General features: G+C 48.0%; 1 protein-coding gene and 1 long non-coding RNA gene across 17 annotated transcripts in view; one reads left to right on the plus strand and one right to left on the minus strand.

Annotated features, from left to right (window-relative positions):
• The window catches only part of CXXC4 (CXXC finger protein 4), a 94,824-nt gene that overhangs the window by 79,475 nt on the left and 2,951 nt on the right, over positions 1-12,398 (plus strand). The gene's annotated exons all lie outside the window — the stretch shown is intronic.
• The window catches only part of LOC310899314, a 284,820-nt gene that overhangs the window by 23,397 nt on the left and 249,025 nt on the right, over positions 1-12,398 (minus strand). For 6 of the 16 annotated variants that reach the window (XR_014584174.1, XR_014584175.1, XR_014584176.1 and 3 more), the window contains 2 exons: positions 11,424-11,677; positions 5,121-5,626 (listed from right to left, as the gene is read on the minus strand). This is a non-coding gene — a long non-coding RNA (uncharacterized lncRNA). Of the gene's footprint in view, positions 1-5,118; positions 5,627-11,423; positions 11,678-12,398 lie in introns of those variants that run through there. The other 10 variants (XR_014584180.1, XR_014584181.1, XR_014584182.1 and 7 more) reach the window with 7 other exon arrangements.

Consider the following 12,398-nt stretch of genomic DNA (forward strand, 5'->3'; position numbering starts at 1 on the left):
GTCGCTCCTAAAAGAAAACCAGGATCGACAGTCCTCCACCTCTCCTCTCCCCACCCAAATCCCCACGCGCACCTTCCACTATTTCCTCCAAGTTTCTTATGGTACCGAGGTGAAGCGATGTAAAGCGATGAGCAGAATAAACCACCTCCTCCAGCTGTTAAGCCCAGAAATGCCAAACAAAAATTTTTAAATGAAAATCCCCCAAAGTATTTATTTTCCATGGTATTTTAAATGTCCCCGTCAGCACCCCCTGCCACAGGAAGAGCAAATCGCACGCAAGGAAGTTCTGAAGTGATGCAGTGGCACGGGAGACTGCCGGGGAGCAGCTTGGGACGAGCATCCCCACAGCCAACTCTAGAGGCAGAAGCAGGAGTAAATCGGCCAGTGCTGCCATCAGCACCAGGGATGCAGGTGGCGAGGACGCAGATGCTGGGGATGCAGGTGGCGGGGACGCAGGTGCAGTATATAAAATCAAGGTGGTACTTCGAAAACACAAACCCACCCACTTGACACCGCGCCCCCTCACCCAAGGTTGCACCTTGGCACCACGCCACGAAAGCAGGGCGCGCGAGCTGGAGGTCAGCGCGTCGCCGCTCACCCTGGCACCTGTGCATCGTCAGAGCCTCACGGCAGGCACCAGCCAGCGCCATGAGCCGTGCTCTCCGTTCCCTGTGTGCTCTTGACACGTCTCAGATGTGTCACCGTGAGTCAGATTGCAAATCCCCCTCAATTACACCCGCTCGCAGCCAGTCCGCAGCCCAGGTGTACAGAGCAGCCAGCACTACACTGCCTGAAAATATCTGATGCCTTGTAGGAGGCCAGACTGAATGGATTTACATTTATTTAGATTTTTTTTTTTCCCTTTCATGTTTGCTTCCTACACCAGTGACCTTTTAAAATTATTTCACTACTTGCTTTGTTTTCTGCTTGCTGTTGTTGGGAATTTTATCTTTCGTCCTCCTCCCTTTTGCCATATACGAGGGCCAGCCTTTCCGTGCAACTTTCTTTTAGCACCAAGATTTCCCCAAAGTGTCTACAAACTTTTAGGAGCCTAAACATTTCTAGCCTTAGCTGGCAAATAATGAGCAAATTGTGAAAACGCAAAATGCCTTGAGATGAGCTCTAAAGGAGAAGGTCCTCCAAGTACTTAGCCACATTCTCCAGCCTTGGCCTAAAGACTGAGGTACGAGGTGCTAATGATTTAGTGTTGGATGGCTGTCTTTACGACTTATTTCATATACTGGAAGCATTTCACTGGCAATACTGTTGGAAATCAATGTGCTCATTAGGAATTGATGCTAAGTGCTTTTGAAAAGTCCCTTTCTTTTTAATTTCTTCTAGCTATCAATTTTGTTTTTTGTTTTAAACCTGACTTCCTGAGGCCTTATTCATTAATAGATAAGCAGTAGTAAGTAGGTTATGAGCATGCAGTAGGCTCATACTCTACGCCGGCATACACAGTGCCCTTCCTACCTAGAAATAAATCTGATTTTGCAAGGATGCGCAACTCCATCAGCTCGCAGAAGGTCTCCAAAACCCACATGCTTTTGCTGCAGCTGTGACAAGAATGGCAAACTCCAGACAGCAAGGAGGGAGTGAAGCCAGACCCGAGCCAGCAAACAACCTTAAGGGTAGCTGTCCTCTGCAGTAGCAGCTGCAGCGCTGCATAGTGTCAGCCAGGAGATAAAGGGAAGGAAATAGATGTGCTGAAACCTGCAGTCCTGGGCGGGGAGGAGAACGGAATGATAACTTTTTCTAGAGGTTTCATTATTATTATTATTAGCCTGCTTTTGGGGCATTTATTGTCACATCAGTGCTATTCATTCACAGGACATTTCATCAGTATCCACCTCAAATGCTCGGTAACGTGTTTAGGAGGAAAAGCCACCTCACCTTGGCCACGTGGCTGGTTTGCCACGGTGGGTACAGCCAGCTGCACCCCAAAAACGTGCCCAGAGCTTGCAGGAGGGGGCTCCACCTGTGCACCTAAGGCATGTGGGATGAGCACCCCCACATCTGTTAACAAAACCCTTTGTTAGTCCTGTTGCTGTTAAACAAGAGAATGGGGAGGACAGACCGGTAACGCCTCACCAGGAGGTCTTGCAGACCCTTTGCTGTAGGCTCTCTTAGCTTATATTCATTTGGTATCTCTCTATCTCCTCCTTGAACATGGTATGGCACGCTACAGCTGCTTGAGAACAGATGAGGATACAGTAACTCCTTTTACCCTCAGCATGCAAAGTATACTTGTTGCATCCCTACCAAATCAAATCCACTTTTGTTTCCAAGTACAAAGAAAACCAACCCAGCCAAACACCATAGCTGTCTGTGAGAACGTGAAATATTTCTTACAAATAAAGAAGCCTCTTTCATTCATGTATGGAAAGAGAATAAACTCGCTTTAAAGAGAGCACTCCCCTCAGCCCCGTAGGTAGAGATCAAGCACATCCCATCATCATCCCAAAGCACAATGATCGGGGAAACTGTGAGAAGGCAAAGTCCAGGCGGCGCCCTCACGGAAACTGTTTCTGTGCACTAAAATGTAGTGGTCGCTACTGGTGGCCGCTGTAAAAGCTTTATTTGTAGAAAGTGACAGGCTATCACACTTTATATATATGCATATATAAAAGTGATAGGCAGTGGAATGGGCTGCCTGAAGCTGTAGGCTGGGAGCTCTATAGCCCGCAGTACTTTTATTATTTTTTTTCTATCTCAGTGGGAAACGTTTTCAACCATTACCCAAAAATACACAACAAACGCTTTTATCTTTTGAGGACCGTGACCGGGCACACAAGGAGACCCTCCTGCTTTCACCCAGGTGCTCATTGATGTTGTTTTGCGCTTGCTCGTGTGTCGGAGTGAATTAGGGCGGCTCCTGGAGCGGGATCCGGGTGCTGGGACCACACGTGCCTGCTTTTGTGACCTTAGGCACGGCCAGGACTTGCACAAGCAGGTGGGAGGGCACCTGAACACGTGGAGCCCCACAACGTTTGGGAAGAAACATGGCAGGAATGCTCTTTTCCATGCTCTGGAATGGAAATCCCATAGGTCCCGCAGCACAGATGCAGCTTTTAGTGAAGCACGTGCAGAGGGCAGAGGTTTTGGGACGTGGTGGATGTGCCTTTGTGTGCTGTACGTACATTTCCTTGCCTGCGATACCCCAGACAGACGTGTGGGAGGTCTACATGAGTGTACATGTCTGAAGGGCATAAGTAAAGGACCAGCCCAGAGCAGGACACCCTATGTGGGGTGGCACGTGTCTGCTGGGGACACCACTGCCAGCTCTCTGAGGGTCTCTAAGGATCCCTCAGGTCACCCAGGCGCCTCTGGCAGCTGCCACTTCGTGCCTCGCATGAGGAGAAAGGCTGGGGAGCAATGACATAATGAGCCGAGCAGAAAAAGAGTTGTTATCGGAAAGTAATTTGTAATACAGCCTTTCAAATAAATATCCCAGCCATTCCTCTGCTTTATAGTGTCATTTCTAACTCTAAGAAGTCAGTGTATAAATCTAATGGAGTAGGCATTCATAAAAGTTCAGGTTGAGTAATAAAAGTAACAATTTTCTGTAATGATACTTTATAGATTTGAATAAGATATAAAATATTTTTGCTTTTACAGCATATGTATGTAAAAGGAATAAGTATACTGTATCTATAAAGCAGGGATTACTTTTAAATTCTTAAAATATTTCTAGAACAAAGTAAATAATACTCTTTTTTTTTTTTCCTGAAAGACCATTTGAGAGCCACGCAAGAAACTTTCTAGATATTTTGTCCGAAAACAATTCTCCTGCAGCCTTGGAGAAGCCACAACACACTCCCCCCCCTACCTCCTTTAACAAAGGGAACCCACAGGGTCTCTTTGCCCCTCCTGTGTCTCACCACCACCATCCAGCCCCCAGCATTTATTTCTTTGTGCAGCCTGTAACCTATACAATGCCTGTGTGCATGCTGGCTGCTCCGGCAGCCCTGTGTACATAAATTGGGTCAATACACACACTTGCATATGGATTTACCCTCTAAAATTACTTGTAGGACATGTTAAAAAAGGGGTCTGATGCAAATATGAAATGTGTTAATTTCCCTTATGTGTGTGTATATATATATATACACACATATACATATTCTCTCATGTATTTACATAACATGCACACATTTCTGCATGCACACTCGAGATGCTGTGGGGCTATTTCAACTTGCATATCCATTTGATATCAAATCTTGGGGCGTGCAGCATACAGCACAGCCATAAATACCTACATCTATAGGAAAATGAAAAACGTGACTCCAAGCACAGGCAGTCTATGCACGTTTCTATCGACTTGCTTATGGATTTACACCTACAGCTTGGCTCCTGTGCCTAGCTCCGTTGGCATCGCCATCACCTTGTCTTCGTATAAGCACAAAATGGTGGTGGGAGGTGGTATCTTCATGGTGTCTTCATGGTGGGTATCTCCGTATATGGCTATCTCATGTACTCTGGCCAGGTCACTATAAAGCCGAAGCTATCTTTCTATAAGACTTTTCAATTAAGAAAACCTATAAAAACTTTATACATGAAACATTCATGGGCTGTAGGCAGTGGATTTCTAGAAGGCTAACAACAGACTAATAAAAAGCAAACCATCTTTTGGGTCAAAAATCCAGTCACATTTTGGTGGTAAATTATGAAAAAAGGGGTTGGGAAAGTTACTGTGCTGCAGTAGAGAGTGCAGTTCAGAGCTGGTAGCATTGAGGGCTTCAAGGTTTCAATACTGGTGAAGTATGGTTTATTTTCATAGAATCACAGAATCATTAAGGATGGAAAAGACCTCCAAGATCATCTGGTCCAACTGTCACCCTACTACCAATGTCACCCATTAAACCATGTCCCTAAGCACCAGGTCCAACTTTTCCTTGAACACCCCCAGGGACGGTGACCCCACCACCTCCCTGGGCAACCCGTCCCAATGCCTGACTGCTCTTTCTGAGAAGAAATGGCTCCTCATTTCTAACCTGAACCTCCCCTGGTGCAACTTGAGGCCATTCCCTCTAGTCCTATCACTAGTTACCTGTGAGAAGAGGCCGACCCCCGGCTCCCCACACCTTCCTTTCAGGCAGTTGTAGAGAGCAATGAGGTCTCCCCTGAGCCTCCTCTTCTCCAGACACAACAACCCCAGCTCCCTCAGCCGCTCCTCACAGGACTTGTGTCCCAGGCCCTTCACCAGCTTCGTAGCCCTTCTCTGGGCACGCTCCAGGGCCTCGAAGCCCTTCTTGTAGTGAGGGGCCCAAAGCTGAACACAGTGCTCAAGGTGCGGCCTCACCAGAACCTTCTTTTTTTTTTTTTAATTATTTTATGTTAGATTTCATTTTATTTCATTTTATTTTTATTTGCCGGTTGGCATATCTCTAAAAAGTCAGTGCGCATTTCTGAAATTTCATTGCACATCCGCGAATCATTACCTGCTGTCTCGGCGCTCGGGGCGCGGTGTCGCTGGGGCTTTCCCTCGTGCAGGGAGGCGAGGCAGCAAGGCGTAACGGCGGTGCAGCCTGGCCTCTGGGGGAGCAGCACGGCTCTTCTCAAGCAGAAGGCTTTGGTCCAGCTGAAAGTCCAAGACAAAGGAGGATTGCTTTCTCTCTAGCTGTACCTGGGTAATGAAAAGGAAACAGCAAGGGAAGGATTAAAAAAAAAAAAAAAGAATCTTGCTATTTTTAAAACCTGGTCCAAAGATGAACAAGTTGGGGAGCAGAAGCAAATACTCCTCATAAATGCCTGACTGCAGTGAAATATGTGAAATATTCCAGGAAAACATGACAGAGGAGTATTTTTGCCAGTAAGTATTGGAGCTGAGCAAGCCTGGCGCATCTCAAAGAAAATGATGGACAAATGCTGCAGGGCATGCTGAGGAAAATAAAATGCTTACCCTTTATCCCAAATCCATTCATCTGGGGACCATTCTGGGAGCTGCACAGAGTTCTCTGAGTTTTCTTTTTTTTTCCTCTCTTTGGCCTTGTTCTTTTTATTTTCACTATACAAGTGCCTCTGTCCCTGGCTCTGGCTTGGACCAGGAACTCCTGGCCTGGAGGAGAGATGTCACTGGGTGAGGGCACTGAATTACCTGCCCCATTCACGCAGCCCTCCCAAGGCAGCTTTTCCCCCAGACTAGTTCTAATTTATTTGGTATTTTGGCCATTCTCTGTAGTCATGGCTGAGGCATAGGAGATCTGGGTGCAGACGGTCTCTAAATCTGGATGGACTTTTTGGAGTGGAGGCGGGACATTTTAGCTAAATTTTCTCTAAGTTGTTGTCTTGCTCTGTAGCCTGGCACTACATCTCATACTTCTGACAAGGATCAAAGGCACCATGATAGAAAAGAAAACCAACCTCCAGTGCATCGCAACTGAGAAAATATTTTTGCCAGGTTCTCCTGAGTTCTCCAGATTTCAGAAAAGCTTAGGAGAAACTTTGTTATTATTTTTTTTTCCAAGACCTGGGCTGAGCAGGCACCATTAACCATTTCAGGTCTCCCCTTGCTGCCAGCCAAGGGGAAAATCCAGGTCCGAGCGCTTCCACTTCTGCATTGCACGGAGAGAAGCAGAGCCAGAGGCTGGGCGCCATGGGACCGATGTTACACACGTGCCAAAAGCCATTAATTAAATTAGAGATCTCCGGCGGCGGCTCAGGAGCAGCTGTGCCATCAGTCATCGCACCCCAGGCTGACACGCAGGCTCTGTCACAGGCAGGGAAATTGTGTTTTTTTTCTTTTTCTTTTTTTTTTTTAAATCTGGCTGAGGCGCAGGACTTCGCACCACCTGTGCTGGGGGTCCCATGGCGTCACGGAGCCCTGCTGGTTCGCTACGCAGCTCATGGGGGTGAGACCCACGCCTCGTACCGGTGATGCTGAGCGACATGGCGTGGCGTGGAGGATGAGTGGATCCCAGCCGTGCATGGAAAAAAACAAATTGCTGCTCTCTGCAGGATCTGGGACGCCCGATGGGGAGCTTTCCGACCGCCTCCAAACAGCTGCGGCTTTTAGACAGTTAATCAAATAAGAAAGGCTGAGGGTAGTCACTACACCCTTGGCAAATAGCAATCCAGACACAAGAGCAAATAATTTGTGTCAGCATGACAAGAGAAAATGGAATGTAAACTTGCTAAACAGCCAACAGATACCAGTTTTTCTATATCTGTTTGTCTGTCTCAGCCTGAGGAAAGAACCCGGTCACCTTTACATTTGGGATCCATTTACACTGCCAAGGGCTTCGTTTTTTTCTCTCCACCCCCAGAAAATATATTAGTGGGGAGCAAAAGACAATAAATTCACACCTCCTGGGCCAGCTCCTGCATGCCCACCTCTACTGTGCTGCCCGCAGAGTGCCTGGGGCCTGTCAGTGGCATGGGGCAGCCTGGCAGTGGGTGGGAGCCAGCCCAACTTTTAACGTATTTTTATGAAGAAAAAAAAAAAAAGGTATAATAGTTTAGTGGCGGTGAGAAGCGGCCCGCGTGCAGATGACCCGCAAAGAGAAAATTGTCAGATAAATTATTTGTATTGAGTAATTTGACCGTCTGTCCTTGGAAGCCTAATGAATAGGTTATTTTCTGCAGCAGCTGCTGTTCAGCCTCTCAGGCGTGAGCCCACGTGGCCCTGCTGTTCAAAGGGAATTATTGTGCTGGGTGTTTTAAAATAACTCTTAAACAATTAAAACTGGGAGCACTCTGTCTGTTGGCGGGGAGGAAAGGTGGCGTGAGGAAGGTTGAAGCAGGTGGTAAAATGTCATAAGGCCCCAAAAACTGGCTGAAAGAAGGGTAATGGTGTGAAGGCGCAGACAACTTGCCTGTCCCTGGGGCTGGAAGAGGCCAAAGCACTGCAGATGGCCATGGTGCTGCTGTGAGGGCCTGCTCGTCCATGGCGTTTTGGTGTGGCTCCACAGCGGGCTTCATCTCGCTGGCAGCCCGTCTCAATTCCCCCAGGAACCAAAGGGAGCTGATGGGCTTGGGCATGTGGTGAGGGATCAGGAGGGAACAACGCAGCATCCCTTGGTCCCGGTGGCATCGCCTTTCCTTCGGGACAGAGACCAGGCCTCACCTTCCACATTCACACAGCTTTGTGCCTGACATCGGTCATGCTCTGGTTTACGCTGCCCTGCAGGACACGTTGTGTCCCCCTGCCCCGTCTCCCCATCTGTGGGGGCAGGAGGCTGGTGACCTCAGGGCTGTCTGCCTCCATTTCACTGCTCTGGCATCTCGTGGCACTCAGGCGGAGCTGTGGGGAAAGCCACCCTGCGCCCTGCCAGACTGTTGTGCAGTGAGAGCTCGCTTTGGGGCAAAATCTGCTGGGTTTGTGTTGAAGGTTGTTTGGCATATTGCAAGTATGTATCGTGTGCACAGCCCACATGTCTTCCCAGTGATGTCAAGTGTGCCTGTTGAGCCCGTGTGCACTTTTACACAAAGTTTTCTTAATTATGAAAAATCTACAGCTCTCATGGTTTTCAGAGCCCACAAATTTTAAGTTTGTTCTCGTGATGAATTCTGAGCCAGCAGCATGAATCTGCTGATCCCTGCTCATACTGCTCTCACAAAATCACCTCTGATCAAACTGTCTTTTGGGAAGACAACCTTGCCTCCCACCTTCTCTTTGATGCCCCTCCTGCTACGTTACTGCATCCCGAGGAGTGGCTTTGCCACTGGAGAGCTGCCTCTGGTCACCAGGCCACAGGTGCCACCTGCTCTAACCACGGTCCACAACGCAGAAAATGCTGCTTGTTTTCTTAACAAGGGAATAGCGCAAGCTCAGAAACCATCCTTAAAACTGCTCCATGCTCAGATGGCATCACCAAGATGCCCTTGGGACCAGAGGGGCTGGTATTGCTACGGGCAGAGTCACCAGCAGCATGTCCAGAGAGGAAAAGGTGAGCATCTGTGGGTTGGGTCCGAAGGCAGGCAGCTGTAACAAAAGCCTGGGTGGTGAACCGAGGGATGCAGGCGATGCTCCCGTGAGCAGTGGGCTGCTGATGCCTCCGCTTGTCTCCATAGCCAGGCCTGGACATGGATGGTGGCGTTACGGTGCTGGGCTGGTGTCTGCGAGCAGCTGCCCTGCCACCGAGCGTGAGTGCAAGCGCCGCGTTCGGCAGCACCTGGCCAAGTCACCAGCCTGCAGATGTTGACAGCGTTGGGTCGGAAACCACGTGCGGATCTAGGGGTCACCTCCCCAGAAATGAGGGCCTGGGTATTAAAGCGATATTTGCATGTTATAATTATCATTAATGTTGGGACATATGCACAACAAGTACAGCAGCAAAAGCAGGCTGTAACAGCAGGTGGCTGCCACATCAGTCACATCTTTTTTTTTTTTTTCTGCACATTTGGGCTGATATATATATTTTCTAGATAACTGAGGTATGCTTTTTCAGCAAAGAAGCAACTTTTGCAATACCTTTCATTGCACAATCTGCGTACGGTGCCCTTTTTTTATCAGGACTGATTAAGATTCATCTTTCTTTCCTCCAGAAGTGCTGGCTGAGGTTTCTATTTACACCTGATACAAGATCAATGGGCTAACAATTAAGACGGTAGTGTGCTGCTATTTCAAGTCTGTTGCCTGTTTATTTGGCACAGCTGTCTATGCATGCGGGCTGCGTGATACAGAGGTTGCCATGGTTAAAAACTGTGTGTGCTGAGCGCTTGGTAAATAGTTGCACAACTTGCTGTGTAAATGCCAGGTAGCACATTAGAGTTTCTCTTGGGTGGTTGCGCTCAGCCACAAGCTTTCTCCCCAATTTCTGTGCCCGCATTGATTTTGTTCGCCTGCACGTACCTGTACGGAGTGAGATGAGGAAGAGGTTTGCCACCAGGAAAGGACTGAGTTTGTGTTTAACCTACAGAGCTGAGGATGGAGGAGATGTGCAAATCTTCACAAGCATGAAAGGCCACTGCAAGGAAGCTGGGAGTAATCTCCTCCATCGCTGGTGGCAAGGAAAGGAGCTGTGGTCTTCAATCGCCGCAAGGAAGAATCGAGTTAGGCATCAAGGAGTGACTTTGTAATGATAATGACGGTGAGGCAACAGCCTGTGGAGGCTGTCAAATCTCGATTGCTGAGGATCTCTAAGAGCAGATTGCATCTCTCTTTGGCAGGAGTGATATACTGCGACTAATGCAGCCTTAAATCAAGGAAACGGGCTGGATGACCTCTTGAAGTGCTTCATAGTCCATAACTCTATTTATGCCATTAATATTTGGAGGCAGAGCCTGATTAAACCGTGAAATGCACCAAACGCCACTTCTTCCATCCGCAGCCCGCTGGGAGAAGACCCAGGATTATGTGGGGAGCAGCTCGGTCCACAGGAAGACGGGATCGCTGTGCCCGGACTGCCAGCCAGAGCGGGATGCTGGCTTTCCCAAAGTGGTACCCAGTGAGCATCTTCTGGTCCGTGCTCCTTTGGCTACCTGGCTTCGTGTCCCCCCGTCCTGCACTGGGGCAGGGAGATGCTCGCATCCAGCACGCCCACTCTTTGTTTTCCACACTCCAGCTCATGGTTTTATTTTAAATAACAAAGTATCAGCAATAGAAAATTAAAAATGTATTGTTGATGTTTTTTTTTCTCTCTTCCATTCCAAAGAGCTCGTACTTGCATTTTTTGGCACGTCTTATTTGTGTTTGGATCCGCAGATTTAAAGGGGACCCTTGGGGTCAGGCGGTGCAGGTTTTCTATTTTTCACATCGCTGCACCCACAGAAGGACAGAATTCGGCATCATTCACATCGTATGGGGGCCTTCCTATTCATTCTGGTTTTGTGGCCATATATTTTTCTTGCAGTAATGCTAAGGAAAAAAACAAAACAGAACCAAACCCACAAACATTTTTCTGCTGCAAAAGGCTGCTGTAGGCCTAGATACCGCTGTGGGCTGTGAATGAACATGCTTCCCGGTGACATGGTTTTCGCTAAAACAAGGGAAATATGGGAGGCAAAAGCAACCTGTAATGGTAGCATGGTGCAAGATGGATTAGCAGATACAGAACTTCTGTAAAAGGCTCACCTCTCACAAGGGCCTGGAATTGCTGATCTGCCAAGCAAGGACTTGCATAATAACAGCTAATTGGTATGTGATAAATTAATGAATTAGATTGAAGTGCTGAGGAGATTAAAAAAAATCTAGATGTTTGGATCACTTTTATTTACCTAAATCGAAAACATTGGTGTGGGATCTGCAGGGAAATTAGTAAAAAATACTGGAAGAGAAGTTTATACACATGATGGCTTCTCAATTTCTCTATGTGGTAGCTGCATTTTACCTGTGTCTGCCTTCAATGGAGAGCCTGCCCTGTTCTTGGTGCTTTGCTGTGCTGGCTTTACGTGCAGCCTCTTTCCTTTCTGAATAATGAACCACAGCTCGCACAGCTGCAAATAAAAACGCACCCGGCGCAAGCCTGGGTAGGAATTCTTACCGACTCCACAGATGATGGAAGTGATATTGCTGTGGGGCCTGGTGCAGGCTCACTCCCGCCAGCAGTTGTCCTCATGCTCGGTGGCTGTGGTGTGGAAGATTTTGGGCAGACCTGGGCAAGCTGGCTTCGAGAGAAGGAGCAAGGAGGGCAGCCCTTGCCCACACCTCGAGTGGCTTTTCCTCGTTTCCCATAGCAAGAGATTCGATGCAGCATTAATTATGCAAACTTCACGTCATCTCTGTGCAGTGCTCTCTCTGTAGCAAAACAAAAGCACAAAGGAGCTGTTTTTTTTAATTATTTTTATTATTTATTATTATTCCGGAGTCACATTGCTAGGCAGTCAGCCGGGCTGGCCCGGTGGCCCTGACCACAGACAGGGTTTTGCGGTGAGCAGCCACGAAATTCTGACTCTGGAAATGATGGTCTTGAAAGCTGAGCAGCTGGAGGCAAACGAAGGATGGAAGGGAAAGTCCTAGCAATTGGCTGCTGGCATGAACAAGCCGTGCTGAGGCAAAGGGGGAGCTGACAATCCAGGTGAGCTACGTGCCCGCGGAGCAACGGCTCTGCTTTCAATATCAGCTGCTCTGAGCAGCAATCACGGCAAGCAGCTCCCCAGCAATTCAGCCTGGAATATGTTTGCATGGCTTGTCAGATAATTTGGAGCGGTGGACATATTCATGGAAATTGTGATCTCTTTCAGGACAATGCACGAGCAGGAAAAGGGGCTAAATCCGACAAATCGATTCCTTGCCATGAATAGCTCACACAGAACGAGTTCCTCGCAATAAGGCATTGCGCATTTCCCATTTCTAACTCAAATCAGCACACTGCTGTGCCATTGCATTGTTTACGCCTAGAAATTTTGACTCAGTAAACCCTGAATCACAAAACTGAGGTTACAAAAAACTTTCAGCATGTGGAAAAACAAGTCCTATTTCCCCCCCTGCAACCCACTCCTCCTCCAGGGTGCTGCTT

The sequence above is a fragment of the Anser anser genome, assembly GCF_964211835.1.
Source record: "Anser anser genome assembly, chromosome: 4".
Taxonomy (NCBI): Eukaryota; Metazoa; Chordata; class Aves; order Anseriformes; family Anatidae; genus Anser; species Anser anser.